This window comes from Rhopalosiphum maidis, chromosome 2 (genome assembly GCF_003676215.2).
Source record: "Rhopalosiphum maidis isolate BTI-1 chromosome 2, ASM367621v3, whole genome shotgun sequence".
NCBI classification, from domain to species: Eukaryota; Metazoa; Arthropoda; class Insecta; order Hemiptera; family Aphididae; genus Rhopalosiphum; species Rhopalosiphum maidis.
Window position 1 is genome coordinate 28,598,231 of NC_040878.1, and position 12,995 is coordinate 28,611,225.

The 12,995-nt window shown below is 28.3% G+C and overlaps 1 non-coding gene across 1 annotated transcript; it reads left to right on the forward strand.

Annotated features, from left to right (window-relative positions):
- The first annotated feature begins 9,774 nt into the window (after positions 1 to 9,774).
- Positions 9,775 to 9,856, forward strand: Trnas-gcu. The gene has a single exon. It is a non-coding gene; the product is annotated as a tRNA-Ser (tRNA).
- Positions 9,857 to 12,995: the final 3,139 nt, after the last annotated feature.

Sequence of the window (12,995 nt, forward strand, 5' to 3'; positions counted from 1 at the left end):
GAGTAAAACTTGTAAACGGAAAGCTTCGGAAGAACTCTTTGACTGAATCATTGCCAACTTCATTTTAAATTGATCTAAGTATTAGTTTGGACGAAACGGGAATCATATAATATTCAAATTTGGGCGGAACCCGTTTCGCCTTCTTGAAGTACCTACCTTGGCTATTACCTACTTTGAAATTTAATGTATAAAAATTAATTTGATTACTGTTTTTAAAGAGCTATACTAAGCATCGATGATGCCTAAATATAGTTTGTTATTTGGTATGACTTGCTTTAAGATTAATATACATGAGTTATAATTATTTCTAATATAGGTATATTGTTTACTTAACGTGTGTTTGTCTGGTAAAGGTAGATTCTGTCATGAATTCTTCGTGTTTCTTAAATGAGCGGATTTATTTCGAAATCTGAATGGTGGAGAGGGAAAAAAAGATTAATTATTTTTTTTTTTTTTAAATATACAGTTGTAATTTGTTTACCTATAAGCGTAATTGATTAAACACAGATACAATGATTTGCCGTTATGATAAAAAATTTATATATGTTTAAAATTTTTCGACTTTAAGATGTATAGACTATTTATTATGTAAACAAAACATATACTTAGTATAAATAACATTTCCAAAGGAGGTGGCTTAAACCCCTCCCCTCCCGGATCAGCTGGATCACCGTAGACCGAGTAGTTAATCCGTCACCACAACATACCACGTATAGTTCAAAATATTCAAGTATATATAGGTACTCCATCGCGGGATAAGTGGTTATTATTAAGTGTGGTCATTAAAATAAATAATGACTAATGAAATCCTTTTACCTAAAACAATATTATTTAATTTGGAAAGAAAATGTTGACACATATAGTCATGTGGATAACATGGAATAGCCGAATACACCGAAAGTCGTGTAATTGTACCCTTCAAACCAATCTGGAACGATTTGAGTTGGTACTTAAATATTACAATCATTACTCGCGTTTATTGTTTTCTGTATAGGTTTATAGCCATGATTTTACGTTGAAATACCGGAGGAAGATAATAGATACGTCATTTTATAATGTTTTTAGATTTCGATTCGCCACCGACTATATTATAATTTATAATTTATAATATATACCAGGGGAGGCCAACATGAATGTGTTAACGGGCCACATGATAGATAAATACAATGATACCGCGAGGTGAGTCAAAATGTTGATAGATTCATAATTTTATAAAATTTGATATTTTTTTTTATAAATGTATAGGTGCCAAAAAGAATTTTAGCTTTTTTTATTTATATTTTATAATTTGTAACACCTTTTTTTTTTTAAATAATTTTACTATTTAAAATATAATTTATTTCATTAGAAACTCATTAGGATATATTATATAATTAAATATTAATAAATAAATCATATTAGTAAAATAAATATTTTGATTTTTTTAGCACATATTTATGTACATATTTTGCTAACGTAAATACATATAAATTCGAGCCCTAGTCATGAGTATAAATTTTGATTTTAGAAATAAGAACATAAGTCGCAAGTTTGGCCACCCCTGATATAGTATATTATCCTAACCGACCTGACTTATACCTATATCCCCGAACATTTTGATAATTTGATTAGGTATATTGACTTTAAATTATTATATAAAACAATCAGGGCCGTCCCAAGGTTTTTCGGGGCCAGGGGCAAATTAATTTGGGGGCCCTTTGACCATAATAATAAAATATGATAAACAAAATACTCACTGAGAATAACAAAATGTTTATAAATGTTATTTTTCCAAACCTTAACCAATCAAGCTCATTTAAATTCGTGTACCTATAGCATTACATACTTACATAATAGAATTTAATATTATTCATATTATTTATATCAATATTATTCAATACATTATTAGCAATGTATTACCATGTATACAAAAAACTAAAATTTATTCCTAGATATAAATATTCAAAGAAAATATTAACTTGGATGTTTATAGGATTAAATAAATAGATAAGGTAGATTAAGAAAATTAAAAAAAATGTTCATATATTATTTTATTATTTTAAATAAAATATTAAAATGTATATCAGAACAACAGATAAGGTAGATTAAGAAAATTAAAAAAAATGTACGTATATTATTTTATTATTTTAAATAAAATATTAAAATGTATATCAGAACACCTTTTTCCTAGCTTTTTTTTCAGCAAAGCTGTCAATAATATCATCATAATCTAGGGTCTTTGCCAACTTGTGTTCGATGGAGAGAAGTATTAAATGATTTAAGCGGTTTTCTGCTGTAGTTGAACGTAAATAACTTTTTATTAATTTCAGTTTACTGAAAGATCTTTCTCCCGTTGACACAGACGTGGGAATGGTAGAAAGTATTCGAAGACAAATACATATTTGAGGTAGTATATTTTGAAGTCCTTTCTTATATATTTGATTAAGAATAGAAATCGATGCAATTTCGCTATCGTTAAAAATAATTGTTGATACTTTGTGTATTTTGAAATAAATTCGTAGTTCCTCTTTTAATACATTATTTTTGTCTCAATAACGGTGGTCGGTGATAGTTCTTTGTTTTTAATTATTATACATCAAGACTTTTTGGGGGCCCCCTAAAAATATTACAACAATGGGGCCTGGGGCAAAATGGTCCCATTGCCCCCCCCTCTGAACGACCCTGAAAACAATTATCAACTAACGAAATTGAAACATTAGGTATAACATAATATTATATATTTATACCTGTCATTCCGGGCCCTCTGCTTATATTATTATAAATACTATTAATATTTAAAAATGATTTGAATTTAGCTCCCCCCCAAAAAAAAAAAATATCCTGGGTGCGCCCTTGCGTTGCACACGTCTAACACGGGCAACACGCATGACATATGGCTCATCCCAATGTCCCGGGTGGTGGGGCGGGCCCGTGCTAAGTCATAAGTTTAGTCACAACGTAGACACTACACGTCTACACGAGTATACAGGGCGATTCCGTAGACCTATAAATTAATTTATAGTCTTGTACTCCGTTGACGTTTTATAAAAATCTTATAGTATATGTGTCTAAAAATATTATGATTGAGGGCAGAACGCCCGCGCCAGTACGCTATTGCACGGAAAATTGTACGTCAATATAATAACCGCGAGTATCTATAATAATTACTTAGCTATTTTTAAAATTATATCTATTACATAATAAAATTTATAACCGAGATTTTTTATCGAGAGAATTTCCGAGGCTTTTAATTTTTATTGATATTTTAAAGTTACAAAGTGTTATACACACTTGTTAGTTGTTGTAGACGGTGGCAACGTATTCGTCGCGGGTGGGCGTCTTGAGTGTTAAATATTGTTTACAGAATAATATTCCGAGAAATCGGAATTTAAATCGCTGCTGCATTATTAAAAAATAAAAAGGGGCAGAGCGTGCTCGCTGATGAATATCACTCTGTATAATATATGTTATTAAATTCAAGGACCCGGTTGGATAAACCCACGCGCGCGCGATTTCGCCGTCGTTGTTGGTCCCGCGGGAATTATAGATCTCTGCAGGCGACAAAAATTATTATTGTTAAATTTCTTCTCCGGAAATGATGGGTACCACGCGTGAGACGGTTTTTCACGCAGATCGCGTCTATTTTCGAATTGAAATATTTTCTACGCATCCGCTTGACTTGTCGCCGCTTAGTGTCACATACAATAATATGTATAGGAAAAAACGGGCCCGCGAGTTCGAAGTCCCCCGTGTGCAGTAGTATATACCATCACACACATTGGTAAACTAATGAATACAATAGTAATTGTTGAAAATTTGTATAGTACAAAAATATTGTATTTTTCAGTACTATGTTGCATACATAGTTTAGTATTTAGGTACGCCTTTCATAGCGCCCGTCACGCAAATCCTAAAACCGTTTACCGTATACTAATAATATTGTCAATAACTCATTACAGACTACAGTCGTTCAACAGCTTATACACAGTGACGGCTCGTGCATATGCGCGATGGTGCGGTCGCACTCCTTACAGAAACTAACAATTTATTGTACATATATATTTACAAAATAAATAGGTACATATTTTTAGTACATAGTACATTACACATTGAGAAATTAACAATTTCATAATCTATTAGAATATCGTTACGAATTCGTGATGTTATTATACGGGTATAACGGATAGCTATATAGGCCTACGCAACGCTGCAGCTTGTGCGACATTTTGAATCGCACATAAAAATACCGGTTTCCCGTATAAACCATAGGTATAATATTAATATACGAGTAATAATAACATTATCACGATGGCGCGGCGGCCATGGAAGCTTATGTCGCTCAAATCGGACTGCAACGACGCGCGGCGTGTTAAAATTTGTATTATTATTTTATCATTTTAATTTTTTGTGTGATGTATTATAGTTCTTAAATTTTTTCATCGCACTCCTGTGCTAATCTACTACGAACCGCCACTGATTATACATAAGCATTACCGCACACAGAAATCATATAATATTAATATAAAAATTATATATTATACAATATAATGATATACCATACTCAGAGGGGTTCCCGTTCATTTTTCATAGAGTATACCGAGTCATCGAGTATTAAAACATAAAAATTTGATACAATACAAGTATTTTTCTTATGGTTTTGTAGGAGTGAACGACGTGTCAATAATATGAAAACGATTTTAAATCAAACTTTTAATCTACCTTCTGCCTCGTAAATATTGAAAATATTATAATTAAGTACCTACATTGGTAAAAAAAACTTGTCTGCAACTTATTTTCGTCGTTTGTTTCTTTTCGTTCTTTATTACCCCGTGGAACCGAAACTGTTGAAGGTGATGAATGATGATCTCTCAACCAAATCTTCACGATCATGACCGAAGTTTATATTTCAATTATAGACGTTATAAATAATTGACGTAAATATGGAGAAATAACTTAATTAAGTTTATTTTCCTTTGCATATGATTTGAATACATGCAGTTATACGCGTAATTTTGTAAAAATATTTTGAGAGTTAAAATCGCAAATCGATTGGGACTTGAAAGTATACGCAGTATACTCATAATATTTCAAATAAATCTCGTGAGTATAGGTATACGGGCATATGACATGTAATATATGGTATACTCTATACTCAATAGTTTATGATGAGGACAACCCTTGATCATACTTATAATATTTATATATCTACGACCTACCTACTTTTGTTAGTAAATGTAAATTGTTATACAGTGCTCAAGTCTTCATAATAATATTGTAAATTTTGTTTATATACGAGTTCATGAAATATGCACACAAGTATACGCAGAATTAATACCTACCTATAAATGTTATATGAATGTATATTACTATATTATATATATTATATATACCATTTAGCGTTATACCTATTGATTTTTATTTGAACCAAAATGTAAATATTACGTTTTTTTTATTCGTTTATAAATTATGCGTTTTATAGTATTACACTATAATAATTGAATGACATAGAACCATAATACCAAAAACAGTTTTAAACGCAGATACCTCATTATTTACTGTATACACTTACACTATATATAAGGTACGTACATTTTAATCAATGCTCATCGGATGCTTTGAATGATGACTGCGGTCTGCGGGAACGGGAAGTCGAAATGCAATCGTATTGAATTTAAAACATTATATGTATACCACACGAAGTTGGTATAGGTGAATTTTATTTCACAACCAACTTAATGCATAAATATTATTTTTAAAACCATCATATATAGTAATGAGTAATAATGCGCTTATTTATAAACATGTATTTTTATGGAATTACTAGATGTTACAAGAGCTTTACGCACATTCCCTCGGGTAAAACCTACCTACTGTATAATGTGGTATGTGTATTATAACATTTAACAAAGTACATATTGTATACATTTAACGCTGTAATTTAAAAATACAGTTCTTTTCTGAAATTTTAGTTGTAAGAAAAACTAAAAAAAGGGGGCAATTTAAATTATGTATACAAAATATACTATAATGATGTACAGCGGTTTCTATTTAAACGCGTTTCGGAGAACAAAATTACCTAGAAATATTTTTTACACTACATTTGTTGGCCAACATAGAATTATTCTCTTCGTTGTCGTAAACAGAATACATTTTAAATTGATATTTGTATTTTTTTCGTTGGTACGTCTTGGTTTTTGACAATATTTAGAATGAAAAAGTAAAGTAAAAACTCTAAAAACAGAGTGATATTTGTAGAAACTCCGGGTTACGCAGATCATAATTGCAGACCTCGACTGGGGCACATTATCAAGCTAATATCGTGGAGCCACTTCAAGAACGTCAAAATTACATTTATTATTTTATTCTTATTTCGATTGACGTTTATAGTAAAATAAATACTAAAACGTCTATAACTATTAATGGTTTCTGTCATGTCATATCATTCATCGCATTATAAAGGTGAATTGGCAAATAATAATTTTCTTGAAAAGTTTTAACGAATTTAAAAATACTTTAATAGGTAATTTTAAATCATTACCTACTAAATAACATTTTTAATAAGAATTTAATTTTTATACTTTTTAAAGATAACTTTTTTAATTTTTTCCTTTTAATCTTATTCAATAATTCTAATAACTAATTAAAAAAGGTTTTTTAACTATGTTTTAGATAAGTAAATATTAAAATTTAATTTCAGTTGATCTCCACGCATAAACAATATTTCTAGTATTTTCTACTAATAAGATTTATTTACAATATATAAGTAAATAATTTATTGACTTCAGTATATAATGTTATACATATAATATGTAGAGTGTAAAATCGTTTATATTTTTATAAAATATATTAAAAAAATTTGTTTTATAAAAAAAATATAATAAGTGGTTACGCGTTGTTGTGTCATATTATATAATATATAGTTACTATACAGTTACTATAGTCCACTGAAACGTATATAATTATTATATTAATCCATGCGCAGTTGTTGAGTTGTGTAAAAAAATTAATTCATTGGTAAAAACTATCCACGATTGTGTGCACATCTGATCTAGGTAAGCGAATATAAAAAAAAATAATATGTACTGTCATAAATGTATAAGTTTAATAAAAATATTGTACATAATATAATACCTATTATAATTTCTTACAGTAGGCAGTATAATAATAATAATAATATCTTTATTAATTTATTATCGTTTATAGTACTTTGTAAGAATATTGCATTAAGCAGGGAGCGATGATATTCATAATTTATTATAACGAATGTTAAACAGTATAAGCAATTTAGAATAATAATAGAGTTGTTAACATTCTTATTTCCAGGAGTCAAGATCGATTGTTTTTACCACTTAAAGTATCTCCATCGAGTATTTCTTATAATTAGGGTTCGGATTTAAAGGCAATATAATTAAAAAAAAAAACATTTCAAATTTCAAAAGGTAACAAAAAATCATTTATTTGAAAAAAACGCAATTACAAAATTTATTAAAAAATTAAATAGTTTGTATATCGTATATGTTAAATAGTTTGTATTAAAAAACGGATGCGAATTGACGAACAATTTTATACCTTGTAATTTGTATCAACGCATTATGAAAATATTTTAATCTATAGATAGGTATAGTATGGGTACTTTTATAAACGTTAAATCAACTGGGCATACCAAATACTCGACAAATATCGCCGACAATAAAACTCATTAAAGAATTAGACAGAAGTTAAAATTAATTTGTTTTTATTATTTTATTTTTTATTAATTATCATCATCATTATTATTCATGATGTTGTTTCGGTTGGCTCGACTAAAGAATATAATATTTAGACATATAGCGAATCAGAGGTAACTCTACCTACCGAGTAGATTAAGGTACTCAAGATAAGCTTAAAAAATATAATATATAGAATGAATAAACAAGAAATTTACATATTAATGTAACCGATTTTCGAGAAATTATGATTATTACAGCGAGAAGGTGTTATATAATAATATTCACCCCTTCCCCCTCATCACAATGAAATCCTCTACCACGGTACGTAATCAGTCTACAGGATAGTCAATGTCCATGAGCTTATAAAGGCCGATGAAAAGTCGAGAAAAAAAGAAAAAGCTGTGCTATAATTATACGAAATTGCTGGCCTTTTTTATTTTTCGATATTATTCATCGTTCATTATTCATTAATATTATATATTATTATTTTCAATTTATTAAATTTTATATTTTGAGTAGACACTGAATAATCATTTCGGTGCATATTCGTTTAATGTTAAAGTGTTCTATTATATTTGGCGCTAAACAGATAGATTTAAAATTCGTATACAATTACATGGACCATTATTAATATTATATTATGTCAACCACAAGGAATTAATGTACCTATTCACGCTTTTTTTTTATTTTGTTGAAGGAATCTGCAAGAGTTTCAACAAACACATTGTGTCACACGTTGGTGATGTATTTTAAATATTCATTCATTACACCAGGTACCTCGTACAGTCGAACAATACTGTCTGTTCTGTGTTCGTATGTAAAAAAATTCATTTAGCATATTTTTGTACACTTGAGGTTTTGTTGTACCAAAAATAAATAAATTTAATAAACTTGTATTTATATTAATTTTTACTATATTTTTCTTAGACTTTTTAGTATTTAAATAATTTATAGTGTTTTTTTTCGACAAATAAAAACTTTATTGTTCTAGGTGTTGAATTTTACTATTGAATTCATCGTTAACTTTATAGAATGCGCATAACACTAAATAATAGCATATTAATTAATTAATTAACTCAACAGTTTTGTAAAATGTAAAAACTACTCCAAATAATATATAATATTGAGAATAAGCATAGTTTGTAAAAAATTACGTTTTATTATTATTTACTAAAGATTTGCAATTTTACTGTTTTTAATAAGAATCTAGCATTCTAGCGTTGTTTAGCATATTATAATTTTTTTAAGTGCATATTTTTACATATTGTATCAAATTTTAACGGTTTTTAAAAGCATTAATTCAGTGCATAGCCGATAGCCCTGAATCATACATAACAAAACAATGTAGAATGTAAGGCAAGAATCAACTCAATGAGTGTAAAATTAATTACTACTTATCCTAAAATTATACCGATTTGTTAAAGAAATTGAAACAAGTGTCAAAAATATTTTTATTTTAAATGTTGGAAAATGTATCCAAAATAAAAATATTTTTTAGTAACAATAGACACACGAGACACGAAATGGTATATTAGTATACATATTCGGCTCTTCCCATTACAAATCAATAATCATTACTTACTGCTCCCGCTGCTCATTTAATTTTGTAAGCAAGTATTTTAGGTATCTACCTATAAAAATCTCGGCGGATGCAACATTTGCATTCTGTTTCTACAGTACTAACCCTATATCATATACCAGGGGTGGCGAACCTACGGCACGTGAACAAATTTAAACTATTAAAAATTATGCTATTTATTATGTTTTGATTATAACTGTTGTAAGAAATTCAAAGAAACAAATTAATACATTTTCAAAATTATAATAACAAATAAAAGGTGTGCTTACTCAATAAAATAATATATAATAACCCCTGTCGTATACCGTAACCTTTATCGTATCCGGTTTTAAATTTTTAGTTTTTATCATCCGACATCAATATCAAAATACATTACGGAACATTTAACTTCACACGATGTACTCGATCGATATTGACGGACGTGGTCGTATTAATTGTACCCGTATAATGTATAACGTACCTAATACAGGCTATAAAATGGTTTGATTTCTAATACTCCCCTCAAGTGACGAGGTGGCCGAGTGGTTAAGGCGTTGGACTGCTAATCCAATGTGCTCTGCACGCGTGGGTTCGAATCCCATCCTCGTCGAGGTTTTAACTATATAGTAGTGAATCTCGGTCGATGCTTCAACCCCATCGATTGAATTTTTTTCCTCATCAATGAGTTTTAAACAATTTCGTGAGGTTATTTTACAAGTTTTCTGTGCTAAGACTTACCTACTATTAATATGTTTGTATAGGTGTAGTTAATTTTTCTATAAAAAGATGAATCTGATTGTCAAAACATAAGATAATCACAAAATTATTTTGCTTTGGGTGTGATCACTTACTTGCATGTTCACTTCGAGTAAAAACAATTTGATCAATGAAATTTTCAACGACGAGAATAATAAAACATTTAGTATTATCATAAAAAATAATAAAAGTGGTACTATTTGCTTCAATTAATTTTGTATAGATTTTTAAGATATTTTGCCGTTTTGGTATTAAACTATTTTTAGAAATATAATTATGATATTTATTTTAAATAATGTTAATTTATTTTTACTTGTGTTTGTATTCGAGTAAATTAATAGCAAATATATTAAAAAGTAAAAAATATAACTGTAATCAACAATTCCGGAAGGAGCTTTTACTTTAATGCAGTTCCATTGTCCACAGTTTACAACAAACGTACTAATTTACCTACTAAAAGAATAATAAATAACCAAAGACCCTTCAACTTTGTAAATTTGGACCCTGTAGGCTATAAAAGAGCCTTGCATGTCATTTAAAATGACTCTGAGATTGTGGGGAATCAGAAACGTTACAAATAATAAAGTTAATTCGCATTTCTTAAGACTTTTTCGTTAATGGTTTTTTTTTTTTTAATATTGAAAATGTTGATTCGATTTTTAAAGAAATATATACATATTATTTACAATAAATCAATAAACTAATTTAAATTAATGACTGGATGAACAAATAATAGTAATAAATCCACTTAAGCGTTGACTTAAATTGAACGTTGTGTCGATTATTATAATGTAGTTTAAAACGAAATTTAATTGTATGAATTTCAAAAAAATTATCTATTGAAAAGTGCTGAAGTACTTTTACATATCGTGTTATAAATTACTTAGGTATCATAAGTATTATACAGGTTGTAAATATTTTCTTTAATTTAATAAAAGTCCTGATATTTCTGTTTACAAAATATATATTATTTATACTCATAACTACGACGAATCAAACTGTAATTTTTATTCGTTATTTGTATTTCTTTTTATTGCATTTTGAATGTTAACAAGTATAGGTGTATCCTTTTGTTATCGGTTGAAAAGTAAATTGTAAATGAGTATTTTTTTTTCATATATATAATATACATATCTAATGGTGTATGTGTATTATGTGTGCATAATGTATTACAATTTACAATATGGAGACATTGAAACAAATAATAATTGTAAATATGCTTTTGACATTATTGAATATAATATTATGTTTGTTCTTTTTTTTTATTCATTGTTGCACATATTAGATTCAGATAAAATTTGTATGTCTGTATCATGACCTATTTTACCCGCATATTCGTATACCGCAGTTACAACGAACAAAAAATTGTCTATAATATGCACACACACACAGTTTTTTTTTGATAATATCTATAATAATTTTTTGTAAAAATTACATAATATTGTTTAAATTATTTCAGGGATTTGTTTGGGACTCAAGCTATATATAGTCTTGGTGATGTGAAAATCCAAAAAAAACACAATCACATGATGAAATTTGATAATTTTTTTAGTCGGGCTGAGTAGATTTTACACACATTTAAATTCCTAAATTAGTTATATAAATGAATCATATTTTATATAGTTATTAAAGTGACTCTAAAAAGTTTAAAGTGTAGAAAATATAAAATTAAGTAGAGATGAGAAATAACGAGACCTATATCGCTCCATCTCTGGGTGCCTGGGCACTTAACAACTTTAATACTGAAAATATTTAGTTAATGTACCGTGTTTTATCTCGAAACCCAATTCGACAAATTCAATTTTGCTGAGTCTCAAATCGTTGACATCCCAGTTCATTGATTCTTAATTTTTCGACTGCTGAGTATCCTAAATTATTCAAATATCCATAAATATCCTATATAATATATAATATATATTATCTAAACGTTCTAAACCTAAATATGTTAAACTCTTTATTTTTTGATTTTGGGGAGGGACAACACAACATATTAACTTCAATTTTTCTTTTAAATAAATGACCACTAATAATTGTATAACCATTATATAAACATTACAAATATAATTTAAACATTACATTATAAAATGTTACTATATGTTTTAAAATGTATGATTAGTGACAAGTGTTTATTATATTATATCGTTTAATGTGATAGAATATAATTTATTGTATAGAATTCAATTCAGAATAAAAAAAAGTGGTGGATAAGAACACGAGTTGGTCGTATTTTTAATGATTTGAACGTAGAAACTAGAAATGTGCCGAGACTCTTAAAAAACATTTCGAACCAGTGGCGCCAAAGTCATTTGAAATATTACCCACTTTTTCAGCAGTAAAATATCAACAAAACTACATAGCACATACTCTCGTCAGTACGACTCGCGACATTGATTGGGTATGGAACGATGACCCTTAAAATGTATATACCTACGATGACCAGCATACTCGCCTACAAACACTCAAGAACGTAAACAAATGCTCGTACTTTGTACCAATGTAGATATAAATACATATGTATGATGCTCGCTGTTTCGAGTGTTTCGACATTTTTTCGGTTTGTTTTATAACGGACTAACATATTAAAAATAGCTATTCGCTACTCAATACATAAATAAGATATCTACATACGCAGTAAATAATCAGCGCTTTCCGTTACCACACAAACATGACCCAATACTGCACAAAATGCATAACCTATGCAATACCGCACACACAAATAGTATGTTACAAATTTAAATATAGACATAATATAATATATAGAATTAAATTCAAATTTCTTAAAATCAAATAACACAACCCATATTAAAAATGTGCGTGTGTGTGTGTGTGTTTGTTACATTGATGTAGAATTAAAAATAGCATTTATATGATAATAATTTGTAATGATAGTAAATGATTTAGACATGAATATTTTTGGTTACCTATATTGGTTTAAAATTTAAACTTGTTTTTTAAACATATTATTTCATTGTAGTCTGTTTGTTTGTTAATAA